At 37.5% G+C, this 15,443-nt stretch overlaps 1 protein-coding gene across 3 annotated transcripts in view; it reads right to left on the bottom strand.

Moving 5' to 3' along the window:
- The window catches only part of LOC111597828 (5-hydroxytryptamine receptor 1), a 57,723-nt gene that overhangs the window by 35,350 nt on the left and 6,930 nt on the right, over positions 1 to 15,443 (bottom strand). For 2 of the 3 annotated variants that reach the window (XM_023312725.2, XM_023312724.2), the window contains exon 2: positions 2,682 to 2,733. The gene's annotated coding sequence lies outside the window, so the exon portion shown is untranslated. Of the gene's footprint in view, positions 1 to 2,681; positions 2,734 to 14,305; positions 14,384 to 15,443 lie in introns of those variants that run through there. The other variant, XM_030224771.1, reaches the window with a different exon arrangement.

The following is a 15,443-nucleotide window of genomic DNA, read 5'->3' as shown; positions in this document are numbered from 1 at the left end:
ATTTCCTGCAGCCATTTTATGTCTTGCTTTTGATTTTCCCTCTTTCTGCGCTGCGTCTTGTTCAGCAGCGGGTTCTGGTTCAGCGTCTCGATCTGGTTCTCTGGTTCTTCAAATGATTGTTGTGTTTTATGTTTTTAATGGCAATTATACGTTGATTTTTAATGCTATTGTTTTTGTCTTTGCCGTTTTGCCGCAATAATGCACACATCAACAATAATAATAATAATAATAATAATAAGCATTCGCCCTGTGGTACTTTCATTTAATGACTCAGGTGCGCAATTCATGGCAGCCATATGTAAACATCGCTAGTGGCATTTAAATAAAAGTTAACAATTAAAAAATGCTGCAAGCCATGTGGCATATGCTGAGTACAAAAAAAATACATATATACATATATATGTTAATCAATGCGAATATTTATAATTTTATTATTTAAATGCTTCGGCTATGAAATCCTTTCAATTTGCCTAATTAAATTTTGTAAACAGACCTCTCTTTATCTTACTTGATGAGTATTTAAAGGAGAATTTTCTCATTTGAGTGTTGCGTCGCTTAACCCTTTCTGAGCATCTTAGCAGCCCATTCAAAAATCAATTAGAAACGGAAAATCTCTTTAATTCGGCCCTCGAATGGCTTTGTTCGAGCTAATAAAGAGTCGAAAAGCGCTTAAGGGAAAATCGCCGGGCGCTAATTGGACATCGAGTGGATTACTTCGCGTAGCTCATTTACCCATTCTGAAGCACACAATTGGCAAGTCTCGACCTCGGCTGAGTAGTTGCCGACCAGCAGTACACGCGTATCTATTATCATCTGCTTCAGTTTTCTCCGTGCACAACGACAATGAATTGAAGAGCCCTGGCATGCGAATGGGAACATAAACATGAACTTGTGCCAGCTTTGCAATTTTGCTGAATAAGTGTGTCTCGGGCTGCTTGTGGGCTTCATTACGCTTGATTTCTTTTGAACTTACACACAGAGGGAGCACACTTGCAGCAACATTAAAAGAGCGCTTAGTTTATGCTTCGTTAGCCAGCTTGGATGACTGACACGGCTTCGGCCTGGCGTCAAAATGCCTTACCCTAGAACCGGGCATAAAAGTCATATGAATGCTGAGGCGCGTCATCACTGAACAATGGAGCCTAGGAGCGGCTACTAAAAGGGGAAGAAGCAGTGGGCGGTCAAAGGAAGTCCCAGCTCTAAAGCTGAAGCTGCAAAGTACATTTGACAGGCGGGCAGACGGACAGACGGGCATGCGGGCAGGCGGCTGACAGGCAAACAGGCGGGCTGCCGGCGACAGGATGCGGTCACAGGATGCGACTAGCTTGTCTACTGTGGTCTGCAGTCGACTGACCATCGACCGTCTGCATGACCGACACCTTTGTAAACAGCTACAGCACACGCACACACTGACATACACACACATACACACTCACATACTCGTAAAGCGAATGGAAGTCCAGTGTAAACAAACCCGAGTCGTATAATGAACTGGCTTGAGCCTTGCAGCAATCGTAGCTCGCAAACCTGTTGAGGAGCCACTGACTGCAAAGCGAGCAACACTTTTTACACGTTCACTTGGTTTTATGCCATTTGCGAGTACATGAAGCGTCACCTGCTGCTAGCCATTTAAATGTTATCGTTTGCTGCCTGGCTACGCCACAGCATGGCATACCCTATACCAGCTTCACCCATCTTAGTCCTCGCTGGTGGTTGTAACCGCAACCGCTGGCCAAACGGCAGCACTCGCTTTGGTTTGAATAATTGACCAAAAAACGACGTCAGACCACAGCAAAGTAGCGGCCAAAAGGACAACAAAACAACAACAATTAGCAATTGACTAAATGAAAGTATGTAGGCTCACTGCTACCCTGTACTCGTTAGACTTTACTTACAAGATATTAGAAGAATACTAAGGAGTTGTGTTCTGAAACTTCTAATGAAGTTTTTCACAATTATATTAACAGACTTCAAGATCCCCTTCAACTCTAAATGAGCTCTACGACTAACAACCGTTCATATCCACCCTATTCTCAGTTACAGGGTATAAATACACAAATTGTTGAAGCACAATCGCAAGGGTTTAGTCGCTCTTCAGACAGAGCTAACTTTGATTTAAATTCAATGCAGTTTTTCTTCTGCTTTTTTGACTATTTTTACGCCCGCTGAAAGCCCGAAATTTGTTTGCATAAATCATTGGCCCAGGATTGATTATGACAAAAGAAAAGACCGACAATCGATTGAAAATCCCTAGCACGTAGCTCATTTATTTATGTATTTTTTCTGTCTGTTTCTCTTTTTTCTTTTTTTTTTTTGTGATATGCCACAAAGGTACGAAAATCCAGTCAAATACAAACACCCAAAATACAAATGACAGCACATTAGCCGCAGCGGATGTTGGCCTTTTCATGCCTGACTGCCCACTTGTCCGACAGCAAAGCAGAAATTTATGCACTTATACACAAGTGTGCGTATGTATGTCTATCCATGGGATAGGTCAGCCGAAATGGGGCCCCAGAGAGCTGACCAGCAGTCGGCATACAGATGTCAATAAATTCATATGAAGTTATCTCTGCCAGACAGCTTAATGCGCATTTTTATCGCCTAATCTAAAGTCAAATTTCTACTCAGTTGAATTTTTCACAAATCAAATAATTCTTAGCCAAAGGAGCTACACTTACCCCAGTTCCCACAAGTGGCTTGCTGCTCCACTTACTTTCACTTTTAAACGGGCTGTGAAAAGAAATGAGAAGAAATATTATTAAATTTAAATTCATATGGAGTCCTTTTTGGGTATTCAATTGAAAAGTTTCAAGCATTTTATTTTAATAAAAATGCTTACATTACAAATTTAATTTAATTAATGTCTGAAGCCTTTAGGGTTTTAAACCTTTTCCCGATCTGTTCTGATCATCAAAATCTAGCTCTTGAGGCTTAAACTTACCGATATTTAAACTGGTTTTGTTAAAATGTATGTAACAGGCAGAAGGAGGCGAGGCAGACGCCATAAAGTATAAATATTCTTAAGAGTTAGAGCCTCCCAATTTTGTAATGTAAGAAAGCAGCTGAGAAGTAATATAATATATATATATATATATATATATATGTATATCACATATATTACCGATCATAATGACATGTTGTGTATATAGCTAGCTTTGTCTGTTCGCCTTTCCTTCTGCTTCAAACTTAATTCCAAACAAGTGTAAATTCTCACTCAAAAAGCGCTCAAGAGCTCTGCTGGCGTTGCCTTTTGAGTGACTTTTGGGTATAAAAGGCGCAGCAGCGGCTGTGGACGATCAGTCAAGTTGATGACCTGGACTAGGTCAGTCGGTGTTCAGTGCAAATTGTGAATAAAATTAAATTTTTTTGGTTGAATTGTTTAAATTTAAATAATTTGTATTTATTTAATAAATATTGTATTTGTTTAAATATATATTTAAGTTTTTCTTTTTACTTAATAAATATGTAATATTTAAGTTCATTTAAATGTTAAACATTTATAATATTTAGTATTTAAGTAACTTTTAATTATTATTAATAAATTCTAATTGTTATTATAATAATGAAGATCATCTTACTGTTCATCAGCGATAATGATCATACGGAATAATGATCATTTTTGCTTATGATCATGTAACATGATCACTTTTCGTAACTAAACTTACTCTTATTATATATCTAATAAAAAATGTTAAATGTGTTTTATTTAGCTCTTTGTGATATAGCTAAGTTATTTATTAGTGTTTGGCATAGAGAACAGATAATCTGCCTCTTAATTTGAATTTTTATAACATTTTATTTTTGCACATCTATGTTAAATATTTAGAAAAATACATACATGTATACATAAAATATGTATAAAAAGAAATATAGAAATGCATGTTATATAAAAATATATAAAACATATTAACAATAGCATTGACAAATGTTTGCTAAATAATCTATTTATTTATTATTCAGAAAAAGTATTACTAAAAGTTTCCTCTTTTTAAAAATAGAAATTAAAAAATAAATAGAAAAAAAATAATAAAAAAAAAAATAAAACAATTAATATATTAATATTTATACCTATATTAAATATATATCTATATATAATATATAATATATAATATATAATATATAATATATAATATATAATATATAATATATAATATATAATATATAATATATAATATATAATATGTAATATATCCATAGATTTTTACCTATATTTAATGCCTTTCAAGAATTATTTATACATTTGGTAGAGCTAATGTACATTGTGTAGGCGATGTTAGTTCGAATCTTGGTGTCTTAATGTTGGTTATTATTCTCTCTTTCTTATTTATTTCGGAAAATATTAAAAACCGCAGATAGGACTGAATTCAGGGTATCTCCTTGTCGGACATCCCGACTAGAGCTTTCTTACTTGTTTTAATTTTACGTATCAAATCTGTTCTGGTATCAGACACTGAGGCAAGGTCAAAACAGCAATATGCTTGATTTTTATCGGATGGTTTTTTGTTGGTTAACTATAGGCTGGGCCACTTGGTGGGTGTGGTTGGCCACTTGGTTGTGATGGGAACGACCCAAATAAAGTCACATATGTTGACTGCTGACAGCATTTGATGAACCTAATAAACTCTGAGCGAAGTGCCACTCAGCTGAGCTCAGCTCAGCTACCAGTCGAGCCGAAAATGTTATATAAAATTGAAATACCAAACAGATATTTGTGGCCCGCAGCCGTTGCCATTGCCGTTGACGTTGACGTTGCTATTGACGTTGCCAGCAATTCAAAAATATCTTTTATTGAATCTCGGTAACCCAAAGTCGAGTGCGAGCAAGTAACTCGAAACACCAAGGCCAAAACTAAGGGCTTCTGGCTAGGGGCGGAGCGAACCATAAAAAAGATTAGCACAGGCCTCAGCAAGGGGTCAAAGTGTATGTGTGTGGGCGTATACACACATATATCTGAAGTGTGCTTACAGTGACAGCAGTCAATGACATTGAGCCACATCAAATACATTTACACACCCACACACACACTCCCGAGCTGCCACACATTCTTCGATAACTGGACATGAGCAAAGAAATGTCTTTGCATCAGCTTGAAGATTGCAAGTCTTTCCATTAAATTGCATTTTTATGTATTTTTACATATCATAGCACATGCAATGTATCTAGCCTCACACACACACAGACACCCACTCAACCCCAAATGCATTTCGGCGGCTGCATTATTTATAGTTTTTTATGTCATGGAATACGTGATTTCGCATAAATTGCATGCCCCACACTCGACGATGTGCCACTATCTCTGCTCCTCCGCCCCTCCGAGTTTAGCGCACAGAAATTGGAAATTAAATGGTTTCTATGGAGGGGAAGGTTAACAGGGGCAGTGCTGCTGGCAATGCAACGTGTTTTTTCAATAATTGATGCCGCAACCAAACGCGAATAGATAAAACTCGCTTAAGCAAATGTTGGGTGGCGTGTCGAAAATAAAATCCGATAATATCAATTTGTTCGCATGTAGTCGACGTACAGCTAGATTAACCCTTCGACTGTAGCTGCATGGCAAAAGCAAATGGATTAAAGATGACAATTTGAATATTGAATACAGCGACTGCCGCAACATTCAATGAAATTGTCAAACCACGCACTGGCTGCCATTGAAATGTTGTGCGGTGAAATTATGCAGCTGCAATGCAAAGCATTTTTGGTTCAATGTGAATATAAATATAATTTTAGTACTCGAATATGAATTACACATAAATGAAAAATAAATAGAGCAGAGCTTATTGGCTCTTCAGATCAAATCCGTATAATCTATATATATTTTCGGTTGATTATCCATATAAAATATTAGTTTTAAACACTCAATTTCCACTGTCGCGAAATCATTTTGAAGCCATCAAAATTGAATGGAAAATGCTTGAACAGAGCCCTTAGAGGCAGCTCTGCTCTACATCTATTCCGTATGCATTGTTTGCATTAAATTTACATAGTATTTCGGTATATAAGTTCGACTTTGTTTGGCTAAACCAGCGAGTTTCAGTCGTCTGTTGCGCAAATTGAATAATATATGGCAGCTCTAAGCGCATTGTACGCATTCCAGCAACACATTCAGCACATGGCGTACCATTCAGATGTTTGCTGGTCACAAATACACACACATACACCCACCCACTCACATACTGTTTATAAACACATAAATTCTTGAGTAAATGTACTGTTAAGCCGTATTTTTCACACCGCCCAGCGACAAAGTGTGAATGGAATTGCGGTTGCTTACATATATACAAGTCTGTGGCTTAGCCAGAGACCGTGCAAATCGAATTTGAGGCACAGTGGCAGGGAGCTCTATAACTATTGGGAAAGAAAAAAAAGGACGTTAATGCAAACATTACGTAAGTTTAAATGGAGCCGACGCCGCCAGGAGGCGGCAGCCGGCAGGCGAACAACTGGAAAATTGTGCAAATAAAAGATATTGAATTTACCGGTAGCTGGTCAATGGGTAGCTAATAAACAGCAAACAGACACGCAGCTCCAGCAGCAGGGAGAAGCAGCTCACGAATATCGATTACGGCACACGCGACACTGGCATTCAGGCCAGAGCGAAGCAGCAGCTCGCAAAATGTTCTTTTCAACTTGAGCCATAAAATTTGAAGCGAAGGCCAAGCTAAGAGGCGCCCCACATACAATATCAGCAGCAGCACTCAGCAGGCAGCCGGACACACAAGTGCGAGAAGGGCGGCCATGGTGGACACAACGGCACTTAGTGCCCATGGGGCACAGCTGTAACTGCCGCCGCAGCTAAACATTCTATGCAAAAGTTCATTTCGGGGGCAACAGTTTTCTCAGTGGCAGCCACATGTGAACCTCTTAAAACGCTGTCAGATGGGGCAATATCAGCAGCAGCAGCAGAAGCAGCAGCAGGTGCTACATGGGGCAGCCACTATTAAGCGAGCACTCTGTGGTATTTATATTACGTGTTCTTGTTGCACAGTGCCTAATTTGTAGCAAAGTACATGCACAAGAGAGAGAAAACTCAGCTAAACTAATTTTTAAGTTAAATACATTTCTAGAGCTCACCAAGCTCGACTGAGGCCTACCCTATATATGCTCTATAGAGAAGCTGATTTCATTAGTCCAACATATTTCATATTTGATCAAGCGAAGTTGCTTCAATAAGTATATTAAATGATACAAAAAGAACTTAAGAAACTACACAAAATTTGTAAGCTCATTGCGAACTGGAACTTGATTATAAAGTTAGAAAAAAGTTTGAACTTTCTGAACTTGCATGCCAGCCTATCAAATACCTTCAAAGGGTATTGGTGCGTATTGAAAGTGCATAATATGAAGTTGAGAATACTTAGTCTAAGTAATGTTCTGCTCCCCAAAGTATATAACAAAAGTTTAGTTACGAATTTCCGTAATTGAGAACAATTTTCATCGTTGGGTTAAGCTTGGTCCATTTTGTAGCAAGCTCGCTACCGATGGGGACTTGAGTTGGGCCGCAGCCAAGCAGATGCCAGGCAACTAACTGCTTCTACACTTAGCTACACAAACATGCACACACACACACACAGCCACGCTTACGTCCCTTCGCCCAGAGCTTTGACACGCATACGCTTAGTGCTTAGTCTTAACCCGGAGCTATCAAATCTTGTAGCTGACATTTATGTGTGTCTTACTACAACGGCTAGGACTATGGACGATGGACGACGGCTGTAATAATGCTCTAGCCAAGGACGCCACACACATACGCATTCATCCTACTGAATAAATGTGCAAATTCCCTTAGAGTCAGCTGTGTTGACATTGATTGCGAGTGCGAGTGCGACTGACTATGTGAGTGCGAGTGAGTGTGCGTGTGTGTGCGTGTGTGCGTGTGTGCGTGTATCTGACAGTTGTCGCAATGAGTTTAATACTCGTAATAGTGCGATTTTAATTGAATAATTTGCAATCGGGATCGCACCAGCTGTCAGCACATGCCACTGACCCACGCCCACACAGCATTGTCTCCAGCTCAGTCTGTCTGCGTCTGTCGGCAACTTCAACTGTCCGACTTGTGCACATGACAATAGCATGTTTGTTTTTCTTGCCCATATCTCATGGCGACAGGATTTAGTAGCCTTATAATTGTCAATGGACCATTAAGACACCATTCGCTGTCCTTTGCCTAAGACTCCAAGATAATACGACCGCCGCCTGTGGTTGCGTCAATCACTTGACCTGACCCACAGCAGCTGCGCTGCTTGAGATGAGCACGTGACGACACGAGTCCAAATATTTATCGAATCTTTTATAGAAGCATATATTAAGGGAAAATAGTTTGAAATCTATGTGCAAGGAATGAAGTACAAATAACGCCAAACCCAGCAAAAACGTGGCTAAAGTCTCTCTTCATAGGTTTGAGCACAAGTTTGAAATAAAATATTCAGAGCTGTAAGTATTTATTAGGGTAAAATATAATCCAATTGGCAGGCACATATTTCATTAAGTCTCTAATCCATAGATATAAACAACATGTTGTCTTTTTCAACTAAGGGCACATAATGAAAATCAATTGTTGTATCCACACATTTATCGTTATTTCTTTTTGTTGATTTATTTTCGGCAGAGGAGCACGCACACATACGGAGCGAAAGCTCAGTGTGAGCTCCCTTTATGGTGGTCGTTTCAATTATTATGAATTTGTTATGTTGTGTTATGGGGTCTTGGCTTTAGGACCGGCCACGCAGGTCCCTTGCATATCTTTTATTGATAGGATCTGGGAAGACACAGCGCCAACAAAGCGGAAGTTTATGAAACTTCGACTGGGGTGCATGTGTGTGGCGTATTTCCACGTATATGGAAAATCAATAAATTAATGTGCTTAATACGTATGACTTAATGATTTCATGTTACTTCCGTGTGACTGCTGCTAATGTGAATGTGACCGACCCTCGCTCTTTAAGCAGACATGACGTTTAGGTATTTCAATTAAAATGCGAGACATATGTGATATATGCTTAGCAAATATTTGCTTTGTATCTGAGCTTGGCTGAACGTGTACGTATTATGGCCATAAATTAAATTAGACTTCAATTAATCCTTGAATGTGCCGCAAATAAACAAGAGCATTAAATCACAAAATACGTCCAGCCATGAGGCAAAACTCTTGAATTTTAAAGCCAACTGCAGTGGGCCCCGGCTGCGTTTTGACAAATAGCTGCAACAAAAGCAGATCACTAAGAAATTAATTTCTTGTACTGGCGAAAAGTAATTGCGAGATGAAACAAAAGACAAAGCCTTGGCACACATAAAAGAGCTGCAAGACCTGGCCACCAGCTGAAGACCAACAAGAGCCAGCCCTAGCCCGTCTGACTGTAAACCACAACACGTTGCTTGTTGTCTGAGGGGTTGGGTATGGCACAGTTTGCTAAGAAATGTCACATGAACTATATATATATATATATGTATGTGTGTGTTTATGTGTAAGCATACAAGTAAAATAAAAATAGAAAGATACAGCGAGCGTACAAGAAATTGAAAACGGAAGGAAACACAAAACAAACAAGCGCATGACATGCAAAATACAGGCAAAGAACAGCGGCAAGAGCCAACCAAAGGACAGGCATATGCCAAGTCCTGAGTCTTAGCAGCCTGAGACTCGTTGAGAAGCTCGAGAACTGTGAACTGAGAATGAAAAACTGAAAATACGCTGATAAGCGAGGCGTGCACACCGGAAGCAGCAAAAACCCAACTGAGGCAAAAAACAAAACCGAAAAAATGAATGAAAATACGTGAAAAGCAAAAAGGTGAACGAAATGATGTATAACGTATAACAAGACTGTAATATACCCTTAAAATATATGTTGTGTGAATATTATTTGAGCGAAATTTATATTTGTCTCCTTTGCTACAGTAAGCAAATTCTACATTTATTAAAAATGTGTTTTAAAATACATTTATTTATATTTAAAATATTTTATATCTATTCAAAATGAATACTCAAATTTAATAATAATTTTTATTATCAAACTTATGGCAATACATAAGTTTTTTTTTTAAGTTTATAACTAAAGTATACATAAAAGTTTATAAAATAAAGTTGTGCACCTGCCTTACTCAGAGCCCTATAAATTAGTTCTTGTAAGCTCTGAAGTAGTAAACTGACTTTTAAATTAATTTATGGCAACATATTGAGAAATGGTGCACTTTTCAACTTATGTTGCAATTAGAGTCTTAATTTCTTCTAACGGCAGCAAATTGAAGCGAACAGAAAACTGTTAAATACTAAATGGCGAGTGGGGGAGTGCCGCTGGGCTAAATGTCAGGTAAAAGGAAAAACACACGCTGCGGTACCGGGCAGGTAGATGTGCTACGGTCTGGAGCCATTAGCACGCGCCAATTGATGTGAACTGCTCATAACAAGCAGTCAGGCAGTCAGGCAGTGAGACAGGGGAACACATGAGAAAATTGCCGCAGGGTTTGAGCTGGAGGTTTCGCGGGCACCTGCAACGTGTTCTGACAGCGTGGGACAACGACTGAAAATCAATAAAGCCCATTAAAATGCAAGCCAGCTAAACAACAATAAAAACAACAACTAGAAGTTAAGCTGAAAAAATTGTGTATGACTAAACGGCGGCTGCACTGAAGGCCCAAGGAATGTTAAGTTCAAGCGGCAAGGTTATTGTGCAGCTGAAAGGTCCTTTGCTGCGATGCGAATTGCGTGCAGGTTATGCCTAGGCATTGCAGTTGCACCTCTGAAACCATTAAGCAACCGTAAATAGAATCCAAGGCGAAATTGGAGCTTGGTAAATTGTTGTTTAGTTGCCTAATCGATGCCAAAACGCAACGCGTGCCATTTAACAAGGTCGAGGACACATCGTGTTCACCAAAAAAGGCGAATTTATGGCATGCCAAGAGGCGACAATGGTGGCGGTTTTATGCTTGAGCGGTTCAGTGGTGCCCTACAGAAATACACACAACCACAACCACACACACGCGCGCGCACACACAAACAGATGCAAATTTGATACTAAATTCGCTGAGATTTATGTGACAAGCGTTGGCAGTGCCCAAAACATTTGCAGTCATGCCGCACAGCGTGTGTATGGTTATGTGTGGATGTCTGTGTGTGTGTGGGTGTATGTGTGTACATGTCTACTTAATGGTGCTTGCACTGCCCGCAAGTGCAGCTCCAGCTGTGTCGCGTTGCTGGAGGTGCCACTGAGCGCGTCGCTCGCAATTTTCTCACAGCATCGCAAAATCCAATTAAAAGACTTTTAAATAAGACAAATTTCGCATCAAGAGGCTCAAAGTGTGGCTCCTACTTAAGTTTTTAAATAATATTATGAACTTAATTTTTTTTTCATTAAAATTAAAATATTAAGCAGCTTATTTATTATTTATTATGAAGCATAAAAATAAGTATATAAATGAATATAATGCTTTTATAAGTTTTTTCAATAATGTCTTTTTATTTTAAAAATCATATTTATATATAAATGTTTAAAAAGTATAAAATAAAAATTAATAAAGTTAAAAATTAAAAAAAAAATGTTTAAATCCTATTATACTTTATAAATAATTATATACATTTATTTATAATAATTATTTATAATAATTAAAAAGTATAAAATATAAATTCAAATACTTACACATTTTATACAATTTATTTAAAAGTTTCAATTTTTGTTTTTTTTTTGTTTTAATTTAGATAATTTATTTCTATTTAAAGCTTAGCTTAAATTTATTTTTTTTTTCAGATAATAGATCCGCTATTCTTTATAAAAAAATATATATTTTTTTTGTGTGTACTACGCACACAACAAATAGTTAATTAAATATTTGTTTTACATCTGACAGAAATGCCCATTTGTGTAATCCATCTATCATGCATGAGTACAGAAGCATTTCATTTGCATATGTTACTAAATACGTATACGTTATATTATATGACATAGCAAACGGATAACAAATGTCGACACATAGTTTCAGCTATCTCGACAGTTGGTCAAAAACAACCGAAACATGCGCTCTGTTGCCCAAATTAATTGGGAAATGAAATAGTAAACACATATATTCATTTTTACATAATCAGCCTTTAGATGGCTACCACAATTAAATTTGTTTTAGCCAGCCGAGAGAGGCCACTAAATCCGACTTGTTTGTGCTAAAGAGAATTTATTCATAAATCACTATAATTTCCATAGCCGTATGAAAATGATAATGCAGAATCAAGCTGCGCTTAGTTATACATAAATTGCCTCTAATGCCCACTTAAGCTTTGATATATTTCAAAGCTAAACAGGCAAAAAAAAAAAAGAAAAAGACTCGCAAGTTAAATTTCTGTTAAAGTTTTAAAGATAACAAAACCAATAGGAATATTCATAGTAGCGCTCATTTTTATGTCTACTTTATTGACACGAGCTATAAAGTTTATGGTGAGCTTATGCATAATATAGATTGCAGCGCAAACATATATTTAATAAAACAAATATGTTATACATATCATACGATCATAAAACCATATTGTTTTGCGTTTAATAAAAAAAGGCATCAACTATAATGAAATCATTTGGAAAAACCCAACGCGTGAGACAACTAAAGATTTTATCAAGTCTTTAAGACCGCTTGATAAGATTTGACAGCTGCATTTGACAACCACTGCACGAGTGTGCAAATCAAATGAGCTGAAAGTTGCTAAAAATAGAAGTGTACTAAAATTTTAGAGCATTTAATTGATTGATCTATTGCTGAGCAGTCTATCTATAAGCAGCACGCGAAGGGCGGCCTTGAGCGAATACTTATCAGCAGCGCCTAGCGATAGTCGAAAATATCTAAAATATATAAAGATTACAGGTCATGTTCGCAGTGCGTCTAGGGTCTAGGTCAGTAAAATTCTATTGGTAAGTATATTTAATGAATACTTTCCGCTTACTGCATTTCACAACGGCAGACAGGCAATGAGTATTTATGTTAGTTTTATTAATTTGTGAATGTGTCAATGACTTGTAGACGCTCTTACTGCGAGACAGGCAATGTCGTTGTTGTGTATACGCGCTGTTGGTCGCCAGTAATAAATGTGTAATTAAAGCGTCAAATAAATAATTAGACTAAACATTCCCAAATGCCATTCTTAATGGCGTGCAGCAGGTCGTACTTTGGCACCTGCTACACGCATATATACGCAATTGTGGGTGTATATATAAATTTATTTTACCGATCTTGTGGAATAACACATCAATTTACAGTCCAGATAGTCGCACACTAACAGCAGGTCATAAAATGTGTTTTGCTTTGGCACCAGAGGCCAAACAAATCACATGGCTATTAATTTTTATTAACTAAATCTCAACCGTGGCACTTCAAGAGGCCACACAAATGGCTCGTTTCATAATAAAAATTCGAAAGAAAAAGCGAAACAGCTCGAAAAGCGAAGAGAAACCTTTAACTTCTAATAACGTAACGTAACGAAAGCAAAAGTGAAATAAGCTTATCAGTAACGTAATTAAGCAGTGATAAAAGTCACGAACACACACCCCCGCACACACCCCCTCCAGCCCCAGAGCGGACACATCGTTGACCGGCAAGCGGCGCCGAGGCAACTGATAAAAACAAGCCAACTCTGCGTGTATGAGTGCATATACTATGATATGCCCACATGGTAATATCAATTTAGATTTGAATTTAATTTATTTACACTGCCAAATATATATAGGAGGGGGCCAAATGTTTATTTAAGGCGGCGACTCAATGAATAACTTGAAATGATTCAGTCATTCAGAAGGTGACCAAACAGAAACCGATCCAATCAATATAATTTCAGACGATACTTCGCGCGATAAAATGTATAAATATATATAAATAAAATATTTGATTTTTGTGGAAAATTTAATGAAAGTAATTGCAGCTCGAAACAAAATGGTAATAGTGAGAATAGCAGAAATGATAAGAACAACTTTCTAAAATAATGATAAAATTATATTAATTTGTTAATTAATAATAAAGCGAACAGCAATTGTTAAACAAGAATAGCTATTTACGTTTTCCCTTCGATTGCAAGCCTCACAAGCTAATCTTTGCCATATGCAAGTAATTTTGGATATTTTTAAAAAATTAATATAATATATATATTCACTTATACTCGAAGCTAACGACACCTACTGTGACAAAATATAACACCTTCTGAAAGCATTTAGCCAGTTCAAGTGTCTTCCGCTACACAGCTTAGCAGGACAGCAGCTGCTGTGATACGTAAGGTTTCCCAGAGCAGTGTCAAATGCATTTTAAAAACGACTTTTTAAGGAAAAAGTGCGAATTTACTTACATACTATATATATATACATAAATCCATTTATGACAGCGAACACAATGCAAGAGCCAAGATAACGAGAAGTAAAATTGGAAAAAGCTGAAAAAAGAGAAAAAGTTAAAAGCAACAGCAAACCAGTTGACAAAAGCTTAAGAGCTTATAACAAAAATATCAATTTGAAAAAGTTAAAAGTTTTCACAGTTTGGCAAAGTACCTCAAACTGTAAAACTGAAACTGAAACTGAAACTGAAACAGAAGCCTTTTAACTGTGTAATTGGAACTACAGAAAATCGATTAGATTCCCAACCAAAACCAAATAGACTGAGAACATGGCTGACCTAAGCTTAGAGCCTCGAAATTCATTGAGCACTATTTGCATATGCCTTACTATTCATAAATGTCTGCAGTTATACAGCTGCTCTTAAGTAAATGAACTGTATTGATTGAGCTTAAGATGGTATTACGCATACGTGCCATAAGCCAAAAGCTATTGCAATTGAAAGCATTTCGAACGAACTATTATTCATGAATACTAAATCGAACTGTCATATGAAGTTTTCGAACAGCTGCCTGTCTGCCTTTGCCTGGCATTGGTTGAGCTTAAGATTATATTACGCATACGCGCCGTAAGCCAAAAACAATTTCAACTCAATTGCCCGCAACTGAAAGCAACTGCAACTATGCCCTAAGCATTATTTCCTATTCGCTGTCTAATGGATTTCGCACAAATTATTGAATTCGAATTCGCATTCGAAGTTAACTCTGCAGCTCATATGCAAAGTGCATGTGGGACAATGTCAATGCCACTCGGGCAGGCGTTTGCAACTGCAACGGCGACAACGGCAATTGTTTGCCATGCAACAATTGTTTGGCCCTAATGGGCAGCTCTCGATTATTATGAGCTCTGATCCCCTGCGGGGGCATTCGTTTCGGTGTACACAATTGGTCAGCAGCTGTAGAGCAGCAACAACAATTATGGTTAATCATAATAATAACGGTATAGCTTTTAATTGCTTGCTGCGTTTGGTTAGTCCGTTGTTTGCATAGCAATAAATATTATTAATTAGTATTTGCAAAGCTGCTAGCAATGCAACCAACTCGATATAGGAAATTAAAGTCTAACAATCTTAACATTAACTAGCAACGTATCTAG

This window comes from Drosophila hydei, unplaced genomic scaffold (genome assembly GCF_003285905.1).
Source record: "Drosophila hydei strain 15085-1641.00,03,60 unplaced genomic scaffold, DhydRS2 tig00008119-arrow-pilon, whole genome shotgun sequence".
NCBI classification, from domain to species: Eukaryota; Metazoa; Arthropoda; class Insecta; order Diptera; family Drosophilidae; genus Drosophila; species Drosophila hydei.
The sequence above is the reverse complement of the archived record's forward strand: the minus strand, read 5'-3'. Positions and strand labels throughout refer to the sequence as shown.